Source organism: Stegodyphus dumicola, chromosome X2 (assembly GCF_044657685.1).
Source record: "Stegodyphus dumicola isolate Sdum_Otavi_A_Nest chromosome X2, ASM4465768v1".
NCBI lineage: Eukaryota > Metazoa > Arthropoda > Arachnida > Araneae > Eresidae > Stegodyphus > Stegodyphus dumicola.
Window position 1 is genome coordinate 173,700,041 of NC_140781.1, and position 21,388 is coordinate 173,721,428.

At 35.2% G+C, this 21,388-nt stretch overlaps 1 non-coding gene across 1 annotated transcript; it reads left to right on the forward strand.

Annotated features, from left to right (window-relative positions):
• The first annotated feature begins 13,925 nt into the window (after nt 1-13,925).
• Nucleotides 13,926-13,999, forward strand: TRNAT-AGU (transfer RNA threonine (anticodon AGU)). The gene has a single exon. It is a non-coding gene; the product is annotated as a tRNA-Thr (tRNA).
• Nucleotides 14,000-21,388: the final 7,389 nt, after the last annotated feature.

A 21,388-nucleotide genomic window follows, 5' to 3' on the forward strand; every position in this document is an offset into this window, starting at 1 on the left:
CCCCATCAATATAGAATATAAAGCATTAAAGGGAAAGTGCTGGAAAAAATTAAACAGAAGTGAATGCGTATCAAGTACTCACATTTTCGCCGTCACACTTATACAACGTCAGCAGATGAAGTGAAAGATTCAAATAGAGTGAAAGTTGCAGTTTGATTTGACAACTGTTACCAGGAGGATGTTATTTACGAATTAACTGGGCTATAATTGTTAATACAAATGACTCGTCTAGTAACGTAAGAAGAATCAGAAAAGTAAAAAATAGTATAAGTTTGATGTATACGACATTTTTAATAGTATATATAATTTATATTTAAATTGTATGTATGCAAAAATTTGAGGACCTACAGGAGGGGACAAGAGTGTAGGGCATCAAACAGCGTAGTAGACAAAACTGATACAGCCCTAACAAACTAAATATCTATAGCAACTCATACGCAGAGCTCCGCATGTGTTCTGTCCTGAGTCGGAAGTTTATTGAAATTAAAAACAAAGCCACCAAGACTGGAAAGTAGTTAGTGACTCTGACTTCCTTATCGATGGGCCCAGATTCGAATCCTGGAGAACGCATGGATGTAAATTGTCCTGTTCCTTCATAGGAGGTAACGGTGGCCGTCTATTTAAGTGTCCCAATAATAAAATGACCACCGTTTTTGGCCTTAGTAGTGGCCAAAATCTAAAATGGCTAGTGCCTGCCATATAAAAAAAGAGAAAGTAAGAAAAGTACAGTTGTTGACGGCAGAAGTGCTTCCAACAACTTAAGATTTCTTTTGGATCATAATAAATCAAAAGAGAAACTAAATTATTCTTGGTGTTTAAGCGTTAATGCCACATGCTTACACCAGATCTCATTAATATTTTGTTGGAATTTTTCACTTTATTTACGACCAAAATATTTATGATGGTTTTTCGATATTCTGATGTAAATCATTTAAGTGGAGCTAATTTATCACATACACAGGCTGCATATAGTTTGAAGGAAGTACGAAAAGCTCAAAAGAAATTTACGAAAGTCTGGTGCATAAAAAATTAAATGTAAATTTGTACGATTCCATGCAACTGAAATCTCAGTTCCTACAGCCATAAAAAAAGAGACAGACGATTTATTGTTCCATCTTACTTTTAAAGTACTACAAAATCAGATGATAATTTAAAATAAACCTTTTTATTAAGATTTTCAGCTTGGATGCTGCACAAAACTTAAAAGTGCAACAGAAGACAAACTGAGCAGTTTGCAGAACATTCAAAATATTAGTTCAAGTCAAATTAAAATATTAAATACAAAGTGCTGCATACCTATTAAACTTCGACCTCAAAATTTCATGCAGTAATTGTAGCTAACGAAGCTAAAGCCAATAAAGCACTTCAGAAGTAGAAAGTTATAACAGAGAAATTGGCCAGCGATACACGCAAAAGCTTTCTTTCGAACTCAAGAAACTCGGCGCTTAAATACACTAACCAATTTGTGTCTAAGTGAGAGTTGACGAAAGTTAAAATAAAGGCAAAATAATACGATAACTGGGTTGGTTAACATAAATCCCTACAAAGTCTGATTCACACATGAAAAATTGAACATAAAGTCATATACGTATAGAAGTTACCGAGACTCAAAACACTCAGATGAACCTTATCTGAGACTGTATTTCCCCTTTCCGCCAACCACAGAAAAGAATTTCAGAACGACAGATTATAAGTAATCCTTTTTCGGGTAGATACAATGTCTAGAAACATACAAACCTTATCTGAGAAAAGGAAATGAATCTGCATGTTAATGCCACCTTGTGATAGCTACCATCATACTGTAAGATCGGCTGTTCACGTACAGTGAAAAGCCCTATAGAAGAGACCAAATGCCTTTTCTTTTTTCAAATAATGGGTCTTTCTGTTATACGAATACATATGTGTTCCATTAAAAGGCAATGAACATTTTAAAACTAACAGAGTGAGGTAGATTGGTCGCATAAATCTGAATTACAAGCCAAAAACTTGTACATCCTCCAAAATACACTCTTGCGTCTTCGGAGTGAAGCGAGAGGCGTTGGAAAACCAAAAATGGGACAAAAAAAAAAAAAAAAAAAAAAAAAAAAAGATGTGGAACAAGAGTTTGGAATCTTCAAGGCAAATTTTTTGAGAGATACCATAAAATGAAAATTTCGGGTGAACTTTCTCAGGATGTTGAAGACTCATTCATAACTGCAGGAATCGCTGATATGAACAATATGCTACATAAGGATGCTTTTACGAACTGCCTCGAAGTATATTTACCCCCTAGAAACACAGCTGTGTAGTTTAACACTGTGTAGTTTAACACTAAACTGTGTAGTAAAACTGTGTAGTTTAACACTGTTCAGTTTATTTTAAGGTTAGTGTCATTATTTTCAACTTGTTAATTAAGACGAATAACTCAAGCTATTTGCTTAAACTGTCGTTGTAATTCGGAGAGACAAAAGTACAACATAAATACAGGCGATTAAAAAGTGCTTTCATATCTGCTCATAGCAAAATAAAAATTATGACATCCGGGTGATACACCCTGCCATATAACAGAGACCTTTTTGACATAGTGGTATTTCTTTCCATTTTGTTGAATGAACACTAAATATGTAATGAACCACAAATGACAGTATTTGAAAGAAACGATTGATGTAGCCAGCTGTGCATAAGTAATTTTTTCAGTTACGCCAAAATTTTTATTAATAATATTCTATTATCATTCTCCGAAGCTTACTGTAATGCTGGACATTTATAGGAGTTCCGGCCCATTAGCTCCCTTCTTGCAACACACATAATTTTTGTTCAGTTCAAAAGCAGATTTGTCACAGACATTTGGTGCTCTCTAGGTAGGGTGAAAGCTTTGGGGTGATTATTCTAAATGAGTTCGAGTGGTTTTAGCTCATTCTTCGGGCATGGGGAACTTTCAGTTCTCATCTCTAAACAAAATCTATCTCTCCTATTCAATAACTGCTGTCATTTATCCTTTCAAAAGCCCTTTTTATATCCTCCTATTATGGCAATTCAGGAAGTGCTTAAATTAGGCCTCCAATTCCAAAGGCCGTATGGTGACTATAATGTCTTTGTGGACCATGGGTTTCTTGTCTCATCGACTGTTTTGCAGAGAAGCTGATTACTACGAACAATGAAATATATGTTATCGTAAATATATGTGCAAATATGCGATTGACAAATAAAGGACAGAAAATAACTTATTACACATTACACGGTAAGATATTTTCTCCCTCCTTTCCGCATGCCTTCGTGGTGTAATTGAAAGCATACTCGTCGCGTATTCGAGAGGTCCAAAGTTCGAGCCCCGCGAGGGAACTGCACATTTATTTTTCACATCTCCTGCATTTTAAAAAAAAAAAAAAAAAAAAAAAAAAAACCTAATGATTCTACAATGAACTTAAAATGTGGTGGACAATAATTCGTCACCACCAGGATTTGGCTATTTAAGTCCCCTAATCCCCACTCGCTGTATGTAAGATATTTTCTCTCTTCTTTCCGCATGCCTTCGTGGTGCAATTGGAAGTATACTCAGCGCCTATTCGAGAGATCCAGGGTTCGAGTTTCAGCAAGAGAATTGCACATTTTTCCCGTCCCCTGCTTCAAAAACGAAACCTTAGACTGTACAATACAAAATTTTATTTGTTAAATGAATTGAATTGATTGAATGAATAAAATAAAGTGCATTTACTTTTTACATATGGAAAACTATATCTTTAAATTAGAAAGTAACTATATCTTTAAGTTAAAGAGTATCTTTAAGTTGAAGAGTATCTTTAAGAGGTATGTAGACACCAATATTTTGCTTTATGTATTCATGCAGGTCTATTGAGAGTAACATTCACTAAATCAACAATATAGTAATAAAAGTGATATTTTTATTCACCTGTTTATTTTTCATTTTTATTGAGTGGTTTATAATCAGACCCTATTAAGACAGTCTGGAATCTTAGACGAGCATTCAGTCGCGGCCCCTAAAGCCCACTTTCCTAGTTTTTATGAGGTAAAAATGAGGTAAAACGCAGACATTTTCTTACATTAGAATGATTCTGTGAGCCTTTAAAATTTGTAGTCAATGCCCTAAGACTTGTGACCTAGGCTTTATTCAGGGCTTGTTTCTAGTATCTAACCTTGAGGTTGTTCTTATCTACAACTGCTGTCATCTAGACTTAACGGTGCCTTTGGCGAGTTGTCGCCTTCAAAGTGCCTCAGATTTAGCTTGATAATAACACAGACAAAATAGGAAACCAGTCTGAGGTTGCAGAATGAAAGTTCAAACTAAAATTACTGCAAACCTCGCAGGTGTTAAAATACAGTAGCAATGGTTTACACAATCAATGAACATGATCCATTTCTCAGAACGGATGCGTATCTTCTCTCATCTTCCTACCTTAAATAAACTAAATTAAATTAACTAGCTAGCGTTTTTCGAAAATGGCAGAAACTAACGGAAAAAATAATAAAATATTAATTAAACATTAGAGTGAGTTAAAATAAAATAAAACCTTGCAGGTGTAACTGATCTTAGTTTGTTTGGGAAATTTTGCAGGATTAACTGTGGAATGTTTTCTTCTTCAAGGATGCAAAAATTTAAAGAAGTACTCTTAAATAAGTTTTCATTACTCAGTATATCTAATTGTAAATCTGTACATCCCATTTGTAATTTCGTAGGCAAGTTTGATATGGAATGAGAATGGAATAACTAGTAAACTGAAATACAACTGCAGTTTTTTATAACTGTTCTCGAAGGTCTTTCAGAAAAACGGCAGTCGGTGCTGCATATCTTTTGCTGTTCACACGACTTTATCCAGGCAGTGTTTCTGAAGTCAGTCAGTGCTGCATATGTTTTGCTGTTCACACGAATTTATCCAGACAGTGTTTTTTAAGCTATTGCTTATAGTGCAAGATTATCATGATTTCAATTATATTTCGAATGCTGTCATTCTTTGAGGTATCATTTATTAGCTGCTTTTTGTCTTAATGATGCGTGTTCACTGCGTTAAAGTAAACAATCATACCCATTTTAACCAGTTCTTATTTTCAAATTCAATATAGTATGAAATAACCTGATCCTTTTACAGGAAAATACCGCATTTCCCCGTGCGTGTCCCAGGAGTCTAAATATTTAACACGCCTTGCTAGCAGCTGGAGTATCCTCTGTTGAATTCCGGCAAAGGCATAATTGATTTCTCATGTTTCTAACATCAAGAGAAATTAATAGTGTCTACAGTGTCATTCGAACTAAATTCGTTAACTTATGATATGGCGTTAACTCGTTGCCACCTGGGTCTCGTGCCTATCCTTAGTCTCCCTTTAAATGGTGGGAGAATATAAGGAATTATAGCACTCTCCCATGTGTACTTAAGATGTGCAAACCATTCTCCCATGTGTACTTTAGACGTGCAAACCATAAACTTCCATTAGACGTCTAGCAAATGGAAGATTCTTCTTTCGAGGGTATAGCTGATTTTTTTTTGTTTTTTGTTTTTTGTTTTTTTTTGTTTGTTTACAAAATGTTTAGCAGTCTATAAAACTCTTTCGCTCATTTTTTTCAAAGCGGGAAGCATCGGCGGGCTCTGAGTATGCTTATGGCAAAGTATAATTCCAGCTGAAATCGAGTTTACCGTTTCTGCTCGGAAGGCAGTGAGTTCTGAAATATTTCGACGACGTTGCTTCAACTTCACCTCATAGAAGCTGTGATAAAACTTTAAAACTTACCAACATATACCGGTGAATTAACACCTCTTATTCTAAAATAATAAATATACCTAAATTACTCTAAAACCATAAAATTACTCCGAAACCACAAAAATGATGCATAACAGATCTCCATCTGTACCCGCAGCAAGAGGTCTTCATTCTGGGAGTTTTCTGAAATAGTTCCTTGTGACAGAATAAAAATTAAGAACTATTCCGGAACCCTAAGCAATCACCGAGTACAAAGACGAATTTGTAAATGAAATGTTAGTAAAATTTTAATAGAATTCTGCCATAAAATATGTAACGAATTTATATCAAATACGCAGTCTGTTCAAAAAGTTCGGCGACGAGTTTAATTTACTTAAGTATAGAGTCTAGATATATAATTTTAATTAGAAGATTTCTCAAAATATAGTAGAGAACTTTATTACATTAATTTTAGCACGGAGTGGAGTAAAACGGTATAAAAGTCATAAAAACTTCAAAAATATTAAATAGCTTAAAGTAATTTTAAAGGTAACTTGATCTTTTTTCATTGTCGATTTCAAAGATGCTTCTATGTGACGTCTCATTTGATATTCTAGACCAGCGGTTCCCAACTTTTTCTTTTAGCGTATCCCTTAGCAAGGCCGAAATTATTGAATATCCCCAACTCTCAGAATATATAATTCCTTCATCGTCTCCATTATTCCTGCAATATACCTCACTATTGAATTACTTTTATACCATAAAATTGCAAAACTGCAATGAATAAAGTCAGAAAATTATAATCAAACAAAGTCTCATTATATTATTTATTTTGAATAAACACGGTGGTAACACATATTTTTAAATCAAAGCGTAACCTTATGTATAGACTGTGATTATTTTGAATATCATCATTTGACTAAAGGAAACGAGAAAATCAGTAAATTGATAAATTTACTGAGTGTTGATGAGATCTGGACTGTACGAAAGAGTATTCTTTGAAATAATTTGTACCGCAATAAATTACTAAGCCTATAATAAGTGGATTAATATATGATTTCTTTAATCGTAAACTTAGGGTAAAATTTTTGACTCTATCTTTAAGAAAAATCTAACAGTCCTTGCACTTAAATACTGCCTATTTCAAAATTAATTAAAATCTAGTCTCGGATTATTCTTCAGCCTCATTATTAATGTGATCTTAGAGCCTGCTTCGGTGAGTTGACTTTTTGAAGGAAATATTAAGTTTTGACAGGGAAAGTCTCAAAACAGGAGCAGCTTCCAGTTTGTTACGGTGTACTATATGAGTGCGAAGGCGTTAGGAAAAATAATTGAATTTTATGAGACTTTTAAAATAAATTATGTTTGAAAAGAAAGTTGGATGAATTTAAAGCGGTTTAAAGTCTCAGGGAATTTAGTGGAACGAAACAAGTTTTCGTCACTCATTAATCAACTTGGTTTAAGGTTTCAAAACACTTTTGCCTTGACAAGTTCTGTTTGAAGCGTCAAACAAAGGAGATTAAATTTTTATTTATTCATTTATTTTGGTTTTATTATGTACGAATTTCCCGTTTTTTTTATATTTTTTTCCTCTTTGAAATGAAAATTTTTTTATTACAATTTTGTAAATTTCTTTAATTTGGGTTTCAACAGTTTATATTGTGACACGCAGTAAATAGGATGAGCCTTCAAATATATAATACGGCATTTTATTCTTTTTCGTTCCGACTTTTGGGAAATGGATTTATTATTTTCAAATCTTGCGCAGCACATTGAGAAAATTTGTGTCTAGGTTTTTATTTTTATTTTCTTTTTGATTATTAAACTCCTTAAAAATATTTGCAAGAATATCCATATGTATAAATATTCATGAAAATATTTAAAAAGAGTTTTATATTACAGCCGAAAGAAAAAAATCAATCGAAAGCTCAGTAAGTTCTTCTTTCTCAGAAAATGATAATTCTGAGGCTGCTCAAAAGAAATCTCCATTTAAAGAATCTAAAATTCAGTTGTCCTCATTTCGTTTAGGAAAGTAATACCTGACTGTCATTCGGAGTCCTTTTAAAAAGGTTACTACGTTCTCTTTGACTTTATTCGTGAAGTTGAAACTCAATTTACAATAAGAAGTTGCGAAGTGTCTAAAATATTTCTGTCGGATTTTTTTCACTACATGATTCCTAAAAATATAATTTTTTGATCATAGAATCAGTTTTATCAGCAATTTAAAAACAGTTATGGAATTATTCTGCAGTCGTAAGCTGAGTTTATTTATTTCTAAAATACTATCAGTCAGGTATGCGAGTGCTTGAAGCCATTCATCAATGAGAAATCGCATACGTAACTGATATAAAGAAATTTGAACCTCATGTCTTAACTCTAACAATGTATTTAATATTTTCCTTCTGGGCAGCCACTTTACTTTCGCATGCAAAAGTAGTGCATTGTGCAGAATATCCATCTCCTTACATAATGCTTTGAATAGTCTCGAGTTTGTTGAATGGACTTAATGAAATTCATAATTTTGACAGAATTGTTGAATATTTCTGTTAATAACTCTGATAAGGCTGGAATCTAGGCTTTGCCTATTGATGTAGCAATGGTTTCAAGCTGCATGGGACGCTATTTCTTTGATGCGTCCTTGCGTAAAATCCTGCTGCGGGCTTTCCCTCATCTGTATAAGCACTACAACAGTTGGAGCATTCAATGGATTTTCATAATCATTAGCATATTGAAAAGGTTTTTCCTTACACGTCTTTCTATGAGATCAAAGCACAATAAGAGTTTTTCCCAGAAATTTTTACCACGAATATATCTTGCAATAAAATGCAAAATCGAAAGGTTTGATAAAACTGTGCTCTCGTAAAAACCTGTACCGAAAGAAATGGACTATTTTTGTTCTCTTAGTTACTGTCGATGCAGTTTCAGATATTTCCTTGATTCTCCGAGAAGCTGCTTGTTTGAAAATTCGCCTGCTATAAATTGTACGAACATGTTCCTTTCCAAACACACATTGAACAGCATTTTTAATACAAGGAGCTATCAAATTTTCAGCAATTGTATGGTTTTTTACCACATTTAGCCATGCAATAACTTATTCTGTAGAACACTTCATTTGCATGTTCATTGTCTGTGTTAGCAGATAGCATTTTACATAAGGAACTTTAGATAGTCGCTGTTGAAAAACAATTATTCCTTTTTTTTTTTTTTTTTTTTTGGTTTTTGGGATGTAATTGCGATGTCCGGTTTTTAAATGATGCAATAGTAATGGATGATTCAAACTATTATTTGATAAAAAATCTCTACATACTATACAAAGAGCGCTTTGAATGTTTTCATCTCAAGTGAATGAAAATGTCCGTGAGTGATCCATCTCAAGTGAATGAAAATTTCTGATTAAGATCAGTTATTTGGAATTTTCTTGCTACTGTTCGGTCTGTCTCTAACGTGTCTAACATTTTCCATTTCTAATTTGATACTATAGATTTGACAACAGGTCCTTGTGCTGGTTTATATGGTTAATTAATTTTCGAATATTTTTTGAAGGCAATTAGCTTTGATCGGATACCTTCGTTGAACATTTTGTAAAGTAAATTAGCTTATATATGTGGAAACCGTGAAACCTTATTTAATATTAATGCACAACATAAGAGATTTAGTAGTGTATTGGTTTAGTAGTCTTTTTGCCCAAATGACGTTTCGTCCAATTTCCCTTCCCCTCTTGTCACCTACGGAGGAGTGTCTTTTCCCCGGTTCCCATACTGCTGGTCTATCTCAGCCTCCCGTGAAAGATGGGGAAAATGCATATATCATTTAATTTTCATTCAGTTATCATTAAAAATAATTTAGTGAACTTAAGAAAATGCTTTATATATATATCTTTCAAATTGTCCAGAGGAATGAAATATCTATTCGGAGCTCATTAATCGACCAAGTTTAGTGTTTCAAACACTTACTTCTTGACAAGTTCTGTTTGAAGCGGTTTTGAACAAGAGAGATAATTTTTTTTTTTTTTTTTTTTTTTTTTTTTTTTGTTTTCCGTCTTTTCGCATTTCTATCTACAATGCTTCATATGTTCATTCTTCACTGCTGCTTTTATGTTGTTGTGACTTATGTCACTTTCCTGACAGTAAATTCAGAACACGTCCACGAAATTCATCGTCGCAAGCAGTGCAAGACTGCGCCTGTCGTTGGTAAGAGTCTTTAGCACCGTACAGGTGACAGTACTACTTAGCTCAGTTTCGCCACAATTTTGATGGAGGACATCCAAACGAGACAGGTCCGAGGGCCTCCAACTCCCCTCTTCTCCTACCACCAACCTCTCAAGAAGATTTTCGGCTCCCCTAGAGGGCCCCCATTCCGCAAGGACATTATGCATTTACGAACATCTATGCTTTCTCTCTGATTCGAAGCCGGGCCCTTTGGTACCGCAGTAAACTCTTGAAAATGAATTAGGAATCCTAACAATTTGTTTTAATCAGCTAGAGTTTAAAGCAAAAATGTCTTTAAAATGTTTTCTTTAGAAAAATTTATATACACTGCTCGACATTGAAAATGCAACAACAAGAAGGAGTGGTCAGAAATTTATGTAAATTTTAGAGTAGACGCACGTCACTGAGTTATGCGAATGATGTGAAATGCGCAGCTCTCCTACGCACGTGAAGTAAGATATAAGGGAAGGAATGTGCAGAATGGTCAATATTCGTGTCGTTATTTCTGCCAGACGAATTATCGAAGAAAGTTGTGTTTTGTCCCGGAGGATACGTGTAATAGGAGAGAATGCCAGGCCGTCGTCAACGGAGGCACTTCCAGCAGATAGACGATTTTACGAGGGCTATGGTGAACTCGACTGAGAAGGGCGGGTTGGTCCTTACGTCAAATCGCAGCTGATACCCACATGGATGCGAGCACGGTGCATCATTGGCTATGGCGAACATGGTTGGAACAAGAAAATGTGGGAAGAAGGAGGGGTGCAGGTGCAGCCAGAGTGACATCAGCACGCGTGGATCGACGCACCCGCCGACAAGCTGTGGCGGTCCCGCAAGTCACTTGTACCGCGATTCTGTAGAATGTGCAAGATACCCTGGATATTCCCATGTTGACCAGAACCATTTCCCGTCGATTGGTTGAACATGGCCTGCACTCACGGCGTCCGTTAAGAAGACTGCCATTGACTCCACAGCATAGACGCCAACGTTTAGAATGGTGCCGGACTGGAGCGATGTTGATGACAGAATGGCGGAACGTCGTGTTCTCAGAGTCACGCTTCTGTTTATCCAGTGACAGTCGCCGCATACGTGTGTGGCTTTGACGTGGAGACAGATCTAATCCGGCAGTAATTGTGGAACGCCCCACCGCACGACAGCGTGGCATAATGGTTTGGTGCGCTATTGCCTACGATTCCACGTCACCTCTAGTTCGTATTCAGAGCACTATGATGGCCCAACGATACTTGGAAAATGTACTGCGGCCGGTGCCAATCCCCTACCTTCAGGGGCTGCCTAATGCAATTTTTCAGCAGGATAACGCCCGACCACACAGTGCTCGCATCTGCTAACATGCTGTGCAAGGTATACAGATGCTTCCCTGACCACTGTACTCTCCTGACCTGTCACCCATCGAACATGTGTGGGATGAGATTGGACGCCGTTTTCAGACTCTGCACCTGCCTCATTCAGAAGAAGAACTGTGGCAAATGGTTGAAGGGGAATGGAGAGCCATCCCTCAGGACACCATCCGCACTCTTATTGACTCTATGCTTAGACGTGTTTCTTCGTGCATCGCTGTCCGCGGTGGTCCTACATCCTACTGAGCCGACGCCGTTCTCGCTCTGTATTCTGACTATCATTTTGAAATAAAGATCACTTATTACTGCTTGCTGTCTCTGCCTTTTTTCCAAATTTCATCACTTTCTGACCACTCCTTCTTGGTGTTGCATTTTCAATGTCGAGCAGTGCATATCCATCCAAAGTAATTTCTTAACGAAAAGACTTGCTACTCGAAATTTTCAATGTATATAACGTAATAATGAGTCATTTTCGTTAAAAAGCATTCCAGGAAGACAAATCACCGGCTAAGCTGATAGATTTCGCATGTCAGCAATTAATCAAAACCCAGTCTCCTTCAAAGATAGACAGCCTAATCAAAAGTAAAATTAAAACTCAGTTTTAAATTAAATGTCAAATCAAATTCGCATTCGTCTTCTCAATTATTATGACATTATTTCTTTACCCTTGAAATATGATCGTGAACTACCAATAAGTCTTTGGAGTTTTTTGATAGCTCACGTAGAAGGACCACATCAGTTTTAAGAGTAAACCAAACTGTATTTTAGTTTGTCTTTAATTTAAGAGAAATTCTGTATGCAATTCTGTATGAGAAATGTGTAGTACCCTCACCGGGACTCGAACGCTGGACCTCTCGAATACGCGCCAATTATGCTTCCAATTACCCCACTAAGGTATGCGGAAGGGTGGGAGAAAATACTTATAACGTTTTAAACGTATTTACAACCTCAGGCTAGTTTTAATACATATGAGACTAGTGATGACAAATAGCTTCTTTCATATGTTAAAATTACTTATATTTAATTAAAATTTTTCTTTTAACTTTTTTTAATTTCATATTTTTTACCCTTAATTTCAGATCGACTTACGAATACATGGATTAACAAACATCATCCAAAGAATATAGAACGCGATTAGTATTATATAAAATGTACAGGCAGAAACTCTAACATAAAATTTGCAATAAATTTGAAAACTAGAATAAGCTTCTGATTGATTTTATGGGTTAGATTTTCAAGTGGAGAGAAACTAAACTTCATAAACTATAATTTCTCAAAAGTGCATTCCTTTGTTAACAGTAAAAACATTATTTGCTTAAAGAATTTAGATATTTATCGGAATTATGATCCATATCTGAATATCAAATGTAAGGAAGGGTTAGTGCATAGAATCAAACTGCAGTTGTAACATATATAAAAGAATTGAGAACTACTATATGACCAATGACATAATTGAAAATTTTCAGCACATCTTCTTAGAGCTTTCCCTAGGTATTATCCTGAGCTTAAATGCTTATTGGCTACTCATTCATTGAATATCTTAGTAAAACTGGGTTACTTATTAATAAGAAATTAATATTTGGTAGACCATGCTCAGAATATTATCTTAGTAACCACATAATTCCATGGTTCTGGCTTCGATTGATCACGGAAACAAAACATTTCCAGTTGGAGTTAACTCTTCCTTTCCAATGTTACATAAATTATGCTATATTCATAACAATTCCCAATGTCATATACACAACAATGTGAAAGAGTGATCTCGTAGAAAATTGTCCATAAACTTCAAAGATCTAGTCCTCGTGCAATACAACAATCTTCCTATCACCCATCAGAAGAAAGAGGGGGGAATGTAAAGCTAATGCAAGCACTTATATAAATGCTTGCATTAGCTTATAAAATGCAAGCACAAGTATATGCTTGCTTGCATATACTTGTAAAAACACACACAAAAAAAATAATAATTCAAAATAAAGTAATACGGCAGAATTGCAAAATATCAAACACTTTACATTAAGCAATGAACATTAAAAATTCTTCACGTTATGTACATTACTACTTTTTAATTGGAAATTTTTTTTAATTAGTAACGCACATTACTTGGGCATGTTACTCACAAGTTTATCAAGGTCATTCATTGGAATTAAATGAAGCATGAAATTGCAGCTTCAGTAACTCTGTTGCTTAGCTTCTAAGTGACATTCTGTTTCAATATCCTCCACATCTTTTCAATGGGATTAAGATCTAGAGATTGGGCATTAACTGCAATCTTTGAATTTATTTAGAAGAAAAACATATACCTTCTTTTCATCTATCTATTATTTATGCTTGATGGCATGGTACAGTTTAATCCTGAAAGATGTAAATATTGTTTTGAAACACGTTTAAGCATCTTTTGTTCAAGCACATTTATATATTGTGTTGCAGTCATTTTTCTTTCGACAGAGTGAAGTTGACTCACTCAGTGTGTTGAGATATACAACCCCGTATCACAACTGCTGTAGAATACTTTACTGTTTCTATAATAAAATAGTTTTTCAATTTTTCATTGAAATGGCTTTGTACAAATGTGCCTGTTTTATTAGGTGTCAAAGAAAGTGTTATTTCATTACTCCAGATCAGTTTAAACCACTGATCTACGGTTCATCCTATGTGATCACGTTTTAAGGTATTTCTCCCACTTCCCTAGCGTGCCTTCGTGGTGTAGTGGTTCAGCACGCTGGGCCAGTATTCCAGAGGTCCGTGGTTCGATCCCCGGCGAAGACGGTTGCATATTTTCCATCTTTTCTGCTTCCAATTAAGCTAATGACTCTACAACGTGCCAATCGTGTCTCTGTATTTTATTAATGAAAGGTTTCTTCACAAGATTATTGGCCATTAAGCCATTTTTATTCAGTTTGCGATTTGCGTGCTACCTAGAAAAATTAACTGAAAATCTAATCCGTACTTACGCTTCGATTTTTTACAACTGACAAAACGATCTTTTTAAAGACAAATGAATACGACTTCCGTACTTTCGTATCATACGTTTATTTTCTTGTCTTTCCATTCCTGTGCCGATCTTTCAGATTTCTAGTTATGAAGTTCATCTACAGACTATCGAATGATGGTAGGCATATTTCACAGTAAAAACGGCATAATGATCCTTCATTATGTACTGAAATAAATTTAACATGCGCATTTACTTTGTTTGCAAGAAACATTCTTTAAACTAATATAAAAGAAATACAAAATTGCAACAGAGCTCTCAATAACAAAAATTTTAAAATAAGCAGTAATCATTATTTTACAGGCCTGGTATTTTAAAACGGTAAAAGTTTTGAATTCTATATGAAATTATCTTTGAAATCATGCATAGCTTATTAAATTTATAACTGAATTTAATTTTAACAGTATCATTATATGCTGAAAATACGTGTTTTCAAGAGGTGTTGCACAACTTCTGCACCAAGCTGTATGTACTAGAATATAAGTTAGCGGCCAAAACTGTAGAAACCTTTCCGGAAAATTACATTTTTAAAAGTTTTGGTGTATAAGGTATTTTCTCATGCCTTCATGGTGTAACTGAGAGCACACTTGACGCGTATTCGGGAGATCCGAAGTTCGAGTCCCGAATCCCGACGAGGGCACTGCACACTTTTCACGTCTGCAGCATTTAAAGGGAAAAAAATAAAAACTAATGACTCTACAGGTGGCTCATAATGCTACATGTTTTGGAAGCAATATCGTAAAATTATATATCAGTGGGACGATAATTTAACCAATATTGTAATGCAGTAACATTTAAAATTTGTTGTTTATTAAAACAGCAGTTATAAAGAAGAAAATAGAAACACGCAACGAAAACACAGTATACGAAAATTCTCACCATGCCAAGTTAACGCGCTAACGTTTAGAGAAAATCACAGACTTAAAACGCCTTCCAATGGCGTAAACCAAGTTTTTTAGTTCTGCAGCTGTCGCAATATAAAATGAAGATTGCGTTATTGCTTCTGTTAATTGGGTTTTATCACTGAGTTGTTTCTGCCAAAACTTTTCTGTAGTTGGTTCCACAGGTTTTCTTTGCGGTTAAAGTCTGGGCTAACTAAGCCTTGCCAATAGTGAAATATCATTATCATGAAACTAATATTTGCACACAGCAGCAACATGAGATGTAGCTGCATTCCGCCGAAATATAAATGCTTCATTATCTTGGAAAAGATCACGTGCGCAAGGTTTCAGACCGGACTTAAGTATTTCATTTATATATTTCGGAGCAATTATTTTCCCATTAATCAAGTAAAATCTACCCACAGCTTTTGATGTCATATAACCCAGATCATAACATTAACTGGGTGTTTCACGGCATTTGTAATGCAAATCAAGATTAAATTTTCTTCCATCTTTCTGCCACCACTAACAAACACCGAGATTTTGGTCTCACACTAGCCTGTTATTCTGCTATCCAATTAACATGATTTAGAGCCTTTTCATCATTGTTTGTGAGATAAAAGCGTTTTCAGTTTCTGCACTTAACTTCACATTAGACTCACAACATTTCTTTTTTTTATGCACCCATATTATTTTCTTCTATTACCCGGCTCAGTCTCTAAATTCTTCTTTCATCACTTGGTGTTGTCTACCTTTTTCTCCCTGTGACAGCTTGGGTTTGTAAATAATAATTTATTAATTCCACCACTGGTAAAGTTTCTTTTAACTTTTTCAGACTTGTAGCTTATTCATTTTGTAGTATTATTTAGCATAACTTTCACAACTATAGGTCGTTCATTTAACTGTACTATTTTTCATGGCTTTCTAGATGACTAGTAAACTGAATGCGCATTTATAAATTAAAAAGCACAAAAATATATAAATGAAATAAATAAAAAAACAACAACTTGCTAGCAGTCATAATATACTGGTCAATGTCTTCTGCTGAGCTCTGGTACTCATTCATCATTAATTTAATCCCATGGTGATCTGATTGACGCGTTTTAAAACAAGATAACCTGATTGGCTTTATAAATACTCATACTCACTGGCTGCATTCAAATGAAGGAAAGCTACTTTCACATGAACCTAAACAAGGTGTGCTTTCTTTTTCTGGTTATGTGGCTATAACATTTGACACAACAACAGATAACTGAACAAGCTTTGATGCATTATATTCTTGACTAAGTTATCTTTCCATTGATAAGTACTTTTATGATACGTACTTTTATTGTAAAGCAGAGTGATTCTGTGAGCCATCAGACGCCAGAAGTAAACTTTTTTCTAAAAGGTTTCTACAGTTTTATCCACTAGTGTACTAGTAATTTTAAAACTCTGGAAAAGTCTAAAAATACATTCTTCATACAATTCCTGCAGCATCCAATTTACGATACTGAATGGCTTCGTATACATAACTAATAATATGGGCAATTAAAGAACTATTAAAATGTAGTTCCTTTGACATTATATTTATCAAAATAACGGTCAGTTTTGTTCTCTTTGTTTTTATAGCATTTTCCCCCACTTATTTACCTCTACAAAATATAAATGACAGCAAACATAATTCTCACTTCTTTTTTCAAAATAATTTCTCCATTTTATGCTATTAAAGAAAATTGGCTTTTCTGTGGTGGAAAAATGCAGTTGTTTTGTATGTTATATGCTTATGAATGAGGGACCATTAAAAGCAAATTCTGGTTGCTATTGTGATAGTCTTTTCTTTTTTTTCAACACCACATTCTAAGTGTACATAATTTACATTAACACGTGTGCATGTGTGTGAGAGGAGGGGGGTGTATTTATTACGTAGTCACAATATTCATTCTTATACCCTCCTGCACAGAACTTTAGAGTCGCTGTGAAAAATTTTTTTATTACCTTTCATAGTTAAAAGTTATTGCCAACTCCATTCATTGAACAGACCTCCATACAACCCTGCTTTGAAGGTGCGACTCTTCTATTATTGCCTTCCTTTTCTTCGTCGGTATAAATCTCTCCCTTTGCCTACTCCTTCATGAGAAAAAACACTTCTGCCCCTCCCAGGCTTTATAGGTTTCCACTCTGTTGTGGATCGTCTTCCTGTTCTTTCAGTAGTTATCCGCTTACTTTGTACGCTTCCTATGGCGAACAATTAGATTTGGTAATATTTTGTTCATTAAGTTGTCATGCAATGTTTGGTCCTCAGTTGTACTTTACTTCTTGCTGCATTAAAGTGCTTCTTCCTTACTTTCCAGGAATTTATCCGAAAGAATCAACAATGCCTTTTGACAATTATGCGCGGCTAACCATGTATTAAGTCGTGTTGGAAGAAGTGTTAGGAAAAGTTATAACAAAATCGTCTTAAATAACAAAAAAATCTTCACAACTTTTATCCTAGTACAGAACGCAAATGTTTGTTTTAAGATAAGTTACTTTAAAATAAGCAGTAAAAGATTTTAGACATCGTGAAGGATTCTTTTTTTTTTTTTTTTAATATGAATGAATGTAACAATACCCTTATTATGATTAATTTTACTTCATTATTTACTATATTAATTTCTGCCTTCCATTGAAACTTCTATGTTTTGGCACATAGTTATTATTACTTTATGAGATGTCAGCTAATGTTATTAAGTTGGTCGATTATTAAATTGATTGACTGGTTAATAGATTTTCGAAATCATTGTAGTGAAATTTATGCATTCGGTAGAGAAGCAGACATGGAATATCATGAGGAAAGATAAAATTTTTAAAAAATTTTTTACCGAAATTCTTAGATCCTTAGAATTAGGGGTGTGGTACCTACCTTCTTTATACTGAAAAGTTCTAATTTTTTTTTTTTTTTTTTTTTTTAAATTTAGTAGAGTATGACTGCATGATGAGGATTTAATGCATCACTAAAACAACATTAAACATTTTGCGAACAAGTGAAATAATGTGAAGGAAAAAAAAAAAAAAAAGGTATATGTGAAAAAGACAACAGAACAAAATTTTCATTATAATTGCTTTGCCATGAAAACTCAGAACCCGAAATTTTTTCGTTTGAGGAAACGTACACAAATAAACAAATGTCACAACTAGGTCATTCCAGAAAATCTTTTGCTTTCTTACCCAAATTATTGGGAAGATTTCCCATTTCTGTAAAGAAAACCAAGTAACCCATTGTAATAGACTAGAACAGACAGGAACGGAAAGAGAATTCATCATCATGCACGGCACGACAGCTTGGAGTGGGCCAAGGCCTTCTGAATTAGACAGCTCGAACTACCTCTACTAGCAGCCAAACTCTTCCAATTTAGTTCTAAGAACTAAGCAATCCTCTTCTACAGTATCTACCTGTCGACGTTTAGGTCTTCCTCTTTTTCTTGTGTTATCTGGTCTAGACGCAAAAAATTTCTTTTAGTATGTTACCAGAGGCGTAGCTAGGGTTTTCAGCGCCCGGGTACAACTGAAGACGTTGCGCCCCTTTCTCTGTTCCAAGAACGGAAAACATTTCATTCTAAAATTTAATAACATCAATTTGGCGCCCTCCGAATGCTGCGCCCGGGGACAGATGTCCCCCCTTGCCCCACCCTAGCTACGCCACTGTATGTTACTGTCGTTCATACGGAAAGCATGTTGTTATTGTCTTGCCCATATATTTCATGGGGGAATGGTTGCCAGAGTCTCAAGAAGGTTGGACTTCTACTTTCCACCTCAGTTTTGAGGAAGAATAGCCCGGCGAGTGGTCCGAGGGTCTCCCACCCCTCTCCCCTACCACCAAACCAAACGATGGAACTTTCTGCTCGTCCTACATTTAGAGTGCTCCTATGCCGCAAAGACACTATATATTTACAAACATCTATGCATTCTCCTAGATTTGAGCCAGAACCCTTCGGTACCGCAGTAAGCTCCCCTAATAACTATACCGTCAGGGCGGCTAGGGATAACATGTCCAGCACAACTGAGGCGGCTTCTTTTGATGTAACGAACAACATCTGGCTCCTTAAACATCCAGTGTAATTCGATCTTGCGTCTTCTACTATTCCTATACTATTTCCCTAAATTCCTTCGTAAAAAGGCCGAGCGGCAAAATCCCGGAACTCTAGTATTTCCGACCTCGGTTCGATTCCAGGCTGGCTGCATGGGCATTTTCGTGGTTTTCCCAATGTGTGACTTGTATACGATCCAGTTTCCCTTAAAAATACCTCCACGAAGGCACCCCTGCCCTTAGGCAGATAACCCTAGTGTGCTTTGCCATAATCAGCTAAACAAAAGCAAGCCTCCGAAAACTCTTCTCAAGACCTTGCATTCAAAAGTACGAAAAGGAAGTTAGTGATTGGAAAGCAAAATTATAGAGCAGTGTGTATACTTATATAATAAATATGCGTGCTATCTGTTTATTATTATTGCTAATGGCTGTTAAATGTTTTTTTAAATCCGAATCTTAGTTTCAATTACTTTGCTTTAGTCAAAATATTAATAAGTTGCATTTCAGACTTCATGGAATATGATAAATACTTATTTGCTTTTTGTGCTAAAATTGCTTGTTCTCTGCATCCAAAAGTTACCTTTACAGAATTAAGGGAGATACAAACAGCGGTTCTTCTAGTGGCATAGTAGCTTTTGAGCTCTTTCTGCCCGGGCCGGTCTTTTATTTTGCCGCACCTCTTGATATACAAACAAAAAACGAAAAAATACATCAAAATGACATATAGAGCAATATATTTAAACTCTAAGTATATTTAAAAAAAAAAAATTAAATTCCAACATTTTTTTTTTTTTTTTTTTGGTTGCAGTACCATCGATGACATCGTAGAAGTCTACTTGATTGCTCCCTTTTTTACCAGGAAGACTGATTAGTGTTATTAACCACGCGTATTCCGAATGTGTAGCAGAAAAGGTCTGACGAATAGTTTTTTCAGTATTTCATTCTTGGCAAATGCAGTATCTGACAATCTGCTAGCTTTACCTAAGGCCAACGCAAAATTAAGCTGAAGCCTGAGACCAGTACTTTTCAGTTTTTTAAAGAAATCAGAATGGGAAGCCCCAAATGAGCTGAATTTCGAAATTCCTTTGTAACGAAGTTCAATTGAAATAACTGCATGAAACATTTTTAGATGCAGTGAAACCGCTCTATGATGACCATTTTCAGTTCCAGATAATTTTTAGTTTCTTTTGATGGAAGGAGGGGTGTTTAGAATAACGCCATTCAGCTGACTAATCCAGTCGTCCCAAATCTGAAGCAGCTACTTTCCCAGATTTCAACAAAAGTAATCGCCTATACGTTAGAGTTAAATGAAGTTTTCTTAAGTGTATGTAAGTATTTTGTCAATTTCAAAACGAATCGTGAAATAGGTACAGTCTGTCTATCATAAGAAAAGCTCTCACCAGTTAGTCTGCAGCTGTCATTGCCGTAGAAACGAGCCTTGACCCATTTTCCATTTTCCATTTTCCGTAGGGGTGTCTTGAAGACGAATGATAAACTGTTTTCCCCTCAGCCAACATTCGCCAAAAACAATAAAACAACCCTTGATTCATCCCTATTTGAAAATACTAGCCTTGTTGCTATAGCGACCGTCACCCGCCAGACACTGTGACGGGAGCTGAACTTCTCGTAGACAGACAGTATTAGTTAAATACTGCCAGTTTCAAATGATCATGAACGTCAACAACTCATACCGCAGAGACAAATCAATTAACAATATATAAATTAAAAATTATATAAATATAACAATTATATAAATATTATAGATTATAAATGTTAGATAGCTTTAAACTCCGCTACTGATTTCAATAAACAATATTGTTTACTTTAGATACTTTTGATATTCTTATTTTGAAATTTTTTCTTACAAGTTATGATATTTAGGAAAGGAAGTCAACGAAATAGTTAATCTCAAATTTTGCTTTCTAAAGTCACTTTACAAAATAATGAGAAGGAAGGCGTGCCAAGTTTATCGGGCGATGTCAGAGAATTACTAGTAAAGAAAAACGAGTTAACTTGGGGCGGGCCCAGGTTTATACGTTTGATGATCATCCTGTTTGCCCTATCAGATAACAGATAAAATAACAATTCTCTAAAGGTGCTAAGACGCTGTCTGTTGCGTGGAGGAGTTAACCTGTCTGCTTTCTACTACCAAGTAGAAAGCAGACAGTCAACTTTCGGCAATTTTGCCTCTAATTCACATATTCGTTGTTTGAAGTGGGCGAAGATAAACCAAAATT